General features: G+C 40.4%; 1 protein-coding gene across 1 annotated transcript in view; it reads left to right on the top strand.

Moving 5' to 3' along the window:
• The first annotated feature begins 813 nt into the window (after window positions 1-813).
• The window catches only part of NCOA5 (nuclear receptor coactivator 5), a 34063-nt gene continuing 25232 nt past the window's right edge, over window positions 814-9644 (top strand). The window contains exon 1 of the mRNA XM_008571577.1: window positions 814-965. The gene's annotated coding sequence lies outside the window, so the exon portion shown is untranslated. The remainder of the gene's footprint in view (window positions 966-9644) is intronic.

Genomic DNA, 9644 nt, shown 5'->3' on the forward strand with positions numbered 1-9644 from the left:
GTAGATTAAAGGAACAATACAACATTTTACATGCTTCCCGGTCGACAGTTACATTCTGGGAAATTTTTTTTTTTTTTTTTTTTTTTAAAGATGACCGGTAAGGGGATCTTAACCCTTGACTTGGTGTTGTCAGCACCATGCTCACCCAGTGAGCAAACCGGCCATCCCTATATGGGATCCGAACCCGTAGCCTTGGTGTTATCAGCACCACACTCTCCCGAGTGAGCCACGGGCCGGCCCTGGGAAATTTGTTTTTAACACTGAATGAATATTCCAGGAAGAAATAAATAACTAAGGAAGAACCTGTGACTATATCTTCAAAAGCCTTTTGCTTCTTGTCAGTGAAACTAAGAGTATACAGCCTATTTAAATGTAAATTTACATAAACCATTTTCTCCGCCTGTCTGCTCTCTTTGTTCCTTGTGATCCAAAGGTTGTGGAACTATATGTTATTCTCCAATACATACATCTACAGATGTTTGGGTTTTTGTTTTCAGTCTTAGGTAAAACTAAATTACATTTGAGAATTTAAATGCTCTATAGCCACAGTTAGGGAGAAAGGAATGCTCTCTGAAATCAGAAGAGAAGGCTTGATGGAGGTCCTTTAGGGGGTTGGGGACCAGGCTTGGGGCCCACTCTCAGCCGGGTACGCCGTTACTTGGCAACCCCTCGCGTTCTCAACCGCCGCTTGAGAGCCACTTCCCCGCTCTCAATGCCAAGGAGATCGACGCCCCAACTCAGCCCTGCCGTAAACCCGCGTGCTCTTGCGACATTGCCGCGCCTGCCGCTGCGTGCGCGCCCTCTGCCCCCCATCTCCCACTCTCCGCCCCGGCCGCCATTGCCTCGAGCCCGCGCCGGTCGGTTGGTGGCGCCTTTGTCCTACGGCGGGCAGGTGGGCTGAGGCGAAGGCGGCAGCGGCGGGCCTGAGGTGAAGGAGTGGCCGGGAGTCCGCCGCGCTGGTAGCGGTGAGTGCCGGGAAGCGGTGGCCGTCCGCCGAGGCGTGGGACTGACGGACAGGCGGTTGAGAGGGGGGGCCCGGGCCAAACGGGAAGGCTGAGGCGGGAGGGCCCGCTCGACGCGCGGCCGCGGCTTCGTCTCCTCTCCGGGTGCGCGCAGGGCTGCGCATGCCCGGTGCGGGGCGCGTCGACGGCGCCGCCTGTCTGTACGCGAGCCGTCGATAAGAGCCTCGAGGCTGTTCTGTAGCGTAGGCCCGCACACCCCGCGCCCCCTTCTCGAAAGGGTGAAGTCGCTCGCCTGCGGGTCCTCAGCGAGTCGGTGGCACAGAGTCGGGAGTCGAACCGAGGCCGAGGCGGCTCGGCCCACCGGGTGTTCCGCGGAGAGTACGCCGCCGCAGCGCTGTCCCGGTCGCCGCTGCCTCGCGGCCCCCTGACCGCATCCTCGAGGCGTTTCCTTGTGTGACTCCCCACCCATTTTACAGACGCGGAACCCGGGTCCAGAGAACGGGGAGAGAAACTGCCCAAGGTTACCTCGGAAATTAGTGACCGAGCCAGCGTCCGAACCTTCAGGCTTTCCACTCTTCTGACGCTGGGCCCTTTCTGCTCCCAGACAGTGGGCCAGGAGCTTTTCTTAGAACGGCGTTTCCCAAATTTCAGCCTCTCGCGTTGCACCCTTATGTCCGCGTACCATCTGTACTGCCATTTACCAAATGTTAACTTTTTTTCTTTAAACTGACTGTTTTCTCCTTATTAAATACATTTGTTTAAGGCGGAAACTTCAATTACGAGCAGTATAATGGAAAGCCAGTTATTTTTCTAATGCTCATAAAAAAAAATAAATACCTGTCTATTAAAATAAACAGTGCGTCCTTGTTCCTCCTGAAATTATTCTGCGTTCCACACTTTAGGAAACGCTGTCCTAGGAGTATGGGGTTAATTGCGGTCCCTCTGGCTTTCACTGTGTGCACAGAATTTTTCCCGGAGGCATAGCAGATTCCATGAAATACTCTGGGATCTTTGGAGATAATAGTATAAGCTTTCTCGTTGTAAACTTCTCATTGTTGACTTATAAGTGTTAGTCCCAGGGAACTGCAAGAATTGTCCACTCGAGTGCAGCCGGTGTGCCTCCTTAGTTTTCTTACAGCATTGTGATGTGGTAGCCACCTGACAGTTCATAAAAATATGTTTCTGCAAATGCTGATGGCGCTTCTTTGGGTTTTAATAACTCTAGACTTAATGTTTTCTGTATGAGTCAGTCTGGGTGTGAAAACTGACTTTGTGTCGACTTTTTGGAACCAGTAAAGCCCAAGCTTTGCATTGTGGGTATTGGAGATCACCTGGCTATTTAACATCACTTTCTTCCTTCATTTTGGTGTCTTTGCCTTTCCTTTAGCACATCAGACACCCTCCAGATATTCTTTGAAACCTCTGACACATTTTCTTAAACATAAGCACTGCTTTTCCTTGTAGAATGTGCTGGAGAAACCATATTACAAGGCTCAGAGGAAGGAATTTTTTCAAGATGCAGGTCGCTCAGTATTGCATGCCTGTGGACACCATACATTTAAAGGAGGCATTGACAATTTATGTATAAGTTAATAGTCTGTCATAAGCTCTTTTTGTGAGTGTGAGAGCAGATTTACTTGAATTCATTGAAAGGAAACTCAGAAAAGTCAGCTCAAGCCATTCAAAAACTTTTCCCCCAAAAGGCTGTGTAAAAACAATTTCCTTGTGTAAAAGAAAAGTCCATATTCCTCTGGTATGGTCACAGTGTAGGACTTACATAAGGCTATGGTCATTTTCTTTACATTTCTAAGCAGCAGTCCTGTGTGAAAAAGAAATGAGTTTGATTTTATTCAGAAGTCAGTTTCAGAACTTCAGCAAATGGAGCCTCATCCACCCGTGCTCAAAAGCTAAGAATAAACATCTTTTAGAAAGGCTTCAGAAGTCTGATAACTTATGGGTTTGATGGTTTGAAATTTCATTTTAAATAACCATTACAAGCATTCCATGTCTATGGCCTGCAGATGGCAGTGCCTTTGTACCGCTTGTTGCTGCTGTGAGAATTACTGAAATTTAGTTGTAGTCTTAAGAATGGAAAACCTTCGGAGGAAATATATTTAACTTATTCCCTTCAATTTATGTTGTTTGTTTGTTTTTGACTCCCTACATGAAGAATTAAATGTCTGTTCCTAAACTCCCTGTTACTCTTAGTAGTAATGGTAACATACAGCTAGCGGTGCATATGGTAAATACTAACTCATTTGCTTCTGCCAATCATCTTGTGAGATAGGCAGACTGGTATTACATCTTTTTTGCACGTACAGACATGATGGCTCAAAGAAGTTAGATTTTGCCAAAAATCACATATTTATTAGAACATATTCAAGATGTTGGAGATCAAAGACTTCATGGTCAAGGAAAATTGGGAAATGTTGTGGTACGTGGTGTCCTTACTCCGGAACTTCTCAGAGGCTTTTATGTGCTAAACACATGCAATGTAGATGTCCAAAGAGGAGGATATTTATGCCTTTCTTCCACTATCCTCCTATGAACATCTCGAGGTAATAGTGTTCCCCAAAATTGACTTCTTTCTAGTACACTGTATTTCCTCTCTGTACCTTGTGGTTTATTAATGAGTACCATGTCTTTGATACAAGTGCTTTTAAAGCTGTGTCAGCTTTTTTGTGCCAAAAGATTTGTCCTGTGAACAGCATACACATTTGTCTAGACTATGCTTCTCAAGCAGAGTTAAAGTAAACCATCAAGGAGTTAAAAGGGCAGTGACCAAGAGAAGATTACACTCTTCATTGCGCTCATTGATGAGAGGCATTAATGAAAGGATCAGGGTAAGGCCACTGTCTGAAAAAGCAGCGCATTAGGGAAATATGAAGTATGCTGACAGCTAAATATGTAATATCAGCATGACTGCTGCTTTTTTTAAATGGTGGTTTTATTACCACCAGATATGAATATAGGGATGGTCATTTTCATTCTTTATCCTTTCACTAAAACTCTTACTGTTAATAGATAATAGATCAACTGGACCAATTACTGTTAAGAAAATCATTCCCCTCATAAGAACCAGAACTTTTCCAGACCATAGCACACTTTCCCCTTTATTTCATGTTCAGTACATTATTGTTGACCTATGTAAACACCTGGAGGCTTTAGGCAAGGATTGGGACAACTTAAGTTGCATTGGAGAACAGAGTGTCTTATATCTTTAGCTTTAGTGGGCCCTAGTTTGGATCTGAAATGATTGGATGACTGAAGATTAGGTTGATCCTGCTGCTAGTGGGCAAGGTTTTGAGAATTTTGAACTATAAGTAATTTGACTTTTAATTATGCAGCTGGATATTGAGATAATAATAACATGTATTTAGGGTCAGAGATGATACAAGAAGTTTATTTGTAATCTTTCTTTGAAAATTATTTTTAATATCCAAAAGAAAAAATTAGGAAAACATGATTTTCATAAGATTTTAAAACTTAGAACTGTAAATGTATAACTGAGCCTTTTGCAGCCTTTGGGAAACTTACCTTAGGACAGCATTTATCAAAGTCTGATCCCAAAAAATCAGAACAGCTTGTTGAAATACAGATTTTTTTTTTTTTTTTTTTTTTAAAGATGACCAGTAAAGGGAACTTAACCCTTGACTTGGTGTTGTCAGCACCACGCTCACCCAGTGAGCTAACTAGCCATCCCTATATGATATCCGAGCCCATGGCCTTGGTGTTATCAGCACCACACTCTCCCGAGTGAGCCACGGGCTGGCCCGAAATACAGATTTTTGGATGCAGTTCCTTATCACGAAATACAGATTTTTGGATGCAGTTCCTTATCACTGTTCCCAACCTACCAGCGTCTGGAGGCGGGGTCCAGAGAATCTGCCTTTCAGAAGCCACCCTGGTGGTTTTTATGTGTATTAAAGTTTGAAAACCCCTGATTTAGTACCTTAGAAAATGAGTTTTCACTGGAAATAGAAGGTTGAAGCAGATTCTAGTACTAATCTAGTCATATTCCAGGTGACTACTTGGAATTGACAACTCTTTATGGTTGGATTTACAGTAACAGATTTGTTTTAAGTGAGACCTTAACTATAAAATGTTTTTGGCTTCATAGTTTGAAGTCGAGGTAATAGGTAGTTACGTTATCTGTGGAGATTTCAATATTTTAATTCTTTCCATTCGCCTCATTAGGATGCTGCCACCTTCTTGGGAACAAATTAAGTAGATCTACCAATATTTCACGACCTACTTATTAACTTTAGATTTGCTCCACTTCGCTTTTAGTGGTGTGGATGTGAAATTATGTGTCCATTTTTCTTTTTTTGCAAAGAGTTGCATTTAGATATGAAAACAGAATGCCTCAAAGAAGCAGCAGGAGTTCTAACCCCATCAGCAAAACAATATTGACACCTCTGATTTGCAGAATTTAGAGAGAACTTTAGTTGGCAGTTTGCCCTTCATTAGCCAAAGATGTAGATAGTATGCTATCGAAAAATGACAAGCTCCTGGGTTCTACCCCTGTACCAGCTGGGCCAGGGAGTAGGGGGAGTGACAAGCTCAGTGGTTAGTATTTTTCCTGCCTTTTAATAGCTAGATAATTGGAAGAAGCTTAACTTTTCAGGATACTTTTTAAGTGATCACATAAAGTGGAAGAGAAGTGGTAGACTGCACACTCCTTTTGTGGAACAGGGACAGTGACCTTATTATTGTATGTTGTCGTTATTAACTTTAGCACTCTGGATACTTGGATTGATGATTCATTTCCTTTGGAGGTAGCAGTGTGATTATACTTTTTGTACTGTTTTTAGGGATTATATTTTTATAGATTTTCAGCTATTGTGACATTTTCTTTGTAACAGATTATGTTTATGGGTTATTTCCCCCTTCAATACGGGTTTAGGGAGATTTCTAAATGGAGGACCTGGGTATATGTTATAATGTATTAGCTAAAGGAATAGATAATAAAGTAGTAGTTCCCAAATACCTGATAAGAATCACCTGAAAAACTTGTTAAAATGCAGATTCCTAGGCACAATCCTCAAATTCTAAGAATTTGAGATAGGGCCATAGGGCCTTGGAACCTGATTTTTAACTGTCTTTCCAGGTGGTGCTGATGTATCTTCATTAAAGAAGTATGATGTAGGAATGAAAATGTTATACATACACAGACATGCATATAAAAAAAAAAATAAATGAGTGGGCTGGCCCGGTGGCGCACTGCTACAGTGCACTGCTTGGGAGCGCGGCGGCGCTCCCGCTGAGGGTTCGGATCCCACATACAGACCGGTTCCCGCTCACTGGCTGAGCGAGGTGCAGGCGCAACACCGAGGGTTGCGATCCCGTTGCCAGTCCCGGTCCGGTACGGGCGCGACACTGAGGGTTGTGATCCGTTGCCGGACACGAAAAAAGGGAAAAAATAAATAAATAAATAAATGAGGAGAGGAATGGGGAGTAGTTGTCTAATGACTATAGAGTTTTCAGTTTTGCAAGATAAAAAAGTTGTTGACATCTATTGTACAACAATGTGACTATACTTGACACTGCTGAATTTGTACACTTAAAAATGGTTAAAATTATACATTTTACATTATGTGTTTTTTACTACTGTTTTTTAGAAAAGATGTTTAAAATGAAGAGTGACTTGTCTATTTTCTAACTTAACAGTGGATTGGACTAATAGATTAGTGGCTATTAATTACTGACTCCTGCAGGCTGTCGGTCCATTTTATATCCCTTTATTGAAGGTAAAATCATGATCTATCTCTTCTCTCCCCTGCCACACACATATACAAAGTTAGGCCTCCATTACCTTTACCATAATCCCATTTAAGATTATATTGTAATTATCTGTGTATTTTTGCCTGTCTACTTTATTATTATTATACTTCACTGTCTAACAGTGAACTCCTGTAAGTCAGGAGTTGTATGTTGCCTTGTTATTTCCACATGTCTAAGGCCTAGTACAGTGTGTGACACATAGTAGGCGTTTGGCAAATGATGAATTGATGAAGCATTTGATGTACTAATTATAAAATATCCTTTTCAAGTTCATTAGCTTAGTTCTTTCTCTAAGGAGAATTAAGTTCTCTACTTGTACAATTTAGTTGAAATTTTGCCTGGTTTATATAAATGTGCATTTTAATTTTTTTGTAGCTCAACTTTTTTTACTGGTTTAGATTAGCTCAACCTTTATGAATCCAAATTAGTGAGTTTTTTTTCTCTTAGCTGATTTTCTCCTGGAATCAAAGTAGCTAACACAGGTAGAGTATCCATTTTACCAAGAAGGAAGTATAGGTTCAGAGAAATTGAGTGACTTGAGTAGATACCCCAAAGTAGGACTACAACTCAGATTTGCCAATCCCAGCCAAGTGCTCTCTTCTTAAAAGAAGTAAAAAAGGCAGGAAATTAAATGTTGATAGAGAATTTTTGTCTGAAGAGTTGAAATGAATAGAATATCAGTAACAAAAACTAGAAGCATCATAGTTTAAGATAGAAATTGGAGTGATAATTGAGTAAGTAGGTCCTACTCTATTGGGTGTCTGTGGTGCGTTTAAACATTGGAGTGTCTAACGTAGACTGAGCCTTTTTCAGCTTCCATCAGCATTTTCAGGGAGTTCTGACTATAGTGTTCTAATAGGAAATTCGATGTGTTTGCATTCCCTCTTGGAGGCAGCATAGCATAATATTTAAGCACTTTGGTGTGAGACAGACCTGGGTCTGAGTCCCACCTTAGCCTCCTGATAACTGTGTGGCCTCAAATAAGTCACTTAATTTCTCTAAACTTCAAATTTCCTCATTTGCAAGATAGAAATCATAATAGTACTTAACTCCAAGAGTTGTGAAAGAAATGAATGAAGTAATTCACACAATGTCCTTATTACAGGCCTAAGAATGGAGTAAGCATTCTGTAAATATAAATTATTGTTTCTGGGCCGAGCCCGTGGCACACTCGGGAGAGTAGCGCTCCCGCTGCGGGTTTGGATCCTATATAGGGATGGCCGCCGGTGCGCTCACTGGCTGAGCGTGGTGCGGCCAGTCTCAAAAGGACAAAAAATAAATAAAAATAAAAATAAATTACTGTTTCTCCCATTCCTGTTCCCAGGAATAATATTCTAATACAGTTATGATGCAATAGATAAAATAATTATTTTAACTAGAGAATGGAGATAAGCAAATATGGGAATATGTAGTATTCAAAGTGAACTTAAAGGATTGATTTAGAAACAGCAAGAATAGCATTCTCTTATCCCTGACTTGTTACAATATAATTTGTTACAATGTCCCTGATGTTATATCATCAAAGTAGTCTTCATAAATGCAGTTTAAGTGAGAAGTCCTGTCATTTCCCCTTTCAACTTGAGAGATTTACCGTGTGATAGCTGCTATCTTGTCATTATGGTTTTCCAAGTGGCATTTTTATCATCATTTAATTCCAATTTAGTAATTCCTGATTGTTAGTTGGTTTTCAGCTAAGCTTTTGAGGGAGTTTTATTTGTAGTCAGTTACTGAAATTGTATGGGTTTCTGGATTTTTTCAATAGCCAATGGTGGTACTGTCACTAACCATTGTGGTTCATACTGTTCTTGTTATTTCTATCCTCATTGTTTTCTATTGCTATAGCCTGTGAAGTATGAATTGGGTTTAATGTGAACAGAGTTGTTTTATGATAGTGCAATTAAAAAACAGGTAAAGCAAAGCAGTTTTGTGTACTGTGAATGAAACATTTATTTTTATTTATAGTGTTATCCAAGGACTGTTGTGTGAACCCTGTCTGGCATATTTGTCTAAAATAAAATTGTAGATTAGATTTTGTGTCTTTCTTTGGGAGTTCTTCACCTCATTCTTTTGTGGTTTAAAATGACTCTGCCACTTCTGTATAACATCATGTTGTCTGTTTTCCTGTTCTTTTCCTTTTATGTAAATCCCTTTAGTTGGTGCTATTTTTCTCATATAAAAATCCTTAACTGAGAAATCGTTTTAACTATTTTAAGAAGACCACTTGGAAATTATAGATATTCAGGCCAAGGTGAAGCACCTCATGATGATTATAATGACTTTAAATGGCATTCACATTGCTGATATAATTAACAAAGTGTAGAAGTACCACCCAAGCTGAAATGGAGAAGACATTGAGAGGCCTACTTTTGATCTTAGGGGTAGTTGGCCAGGGTAAAGTATAGCAGAAGAAAAAAGAAACACCAATTCTTCCCTTTTCCATGCAGAGGAAGTATTCCACCTCTCCTTGGAGAGAGTACCAAGTTGCCACTTCCCTCTTGCTAATTAACTTCTCTCTAATCATAGTTCCCCATCTAATATCCAGAAGGATCTCCAAGTTGTCTTTCCCTTCTCCTTTACATTAACATCATTTCTGTTTCTATAGCATTGGTGATGTATCTCTGTAAAGACTTAAGAAAATAATAATCTGATTAATTAATACAAAATCCTCTTTACCAGTCCCAGTAATTGCATTTTCAAAGAAAAACTTGTTCAAATGAACCTCCTACCTCCAGTTGACATGTTTTCATATTGTGTGACAAAGAATTGGGATGGAACAAGTTTTTTTCTTGACTCCTTAAATCTTTACTCTCTTGTGATCAGGTCCCTGAAGTTATTTGTACTTTTTTTTTTTTCCGTTAAATTTTTATTTTGTCAATATACAATGTATATGATTATTAT

The sequence above is a fragment of the Galeopterus variegatus genome, unplaced genomic scaffold (genome assembly GCF_000696425.1).
Source record: "Galeopterus variegatus unplaced genomic scaffold, G_variegatus-3.0.2 Scaffold706, whole genome shotgun sequence".
Lineage (NCBI taxonomy): Eukaryota > Metazoa > Chordata > Mammalia > Dermoptera > Cynocephalidae > Galeopterus > Galeopterus variegatus.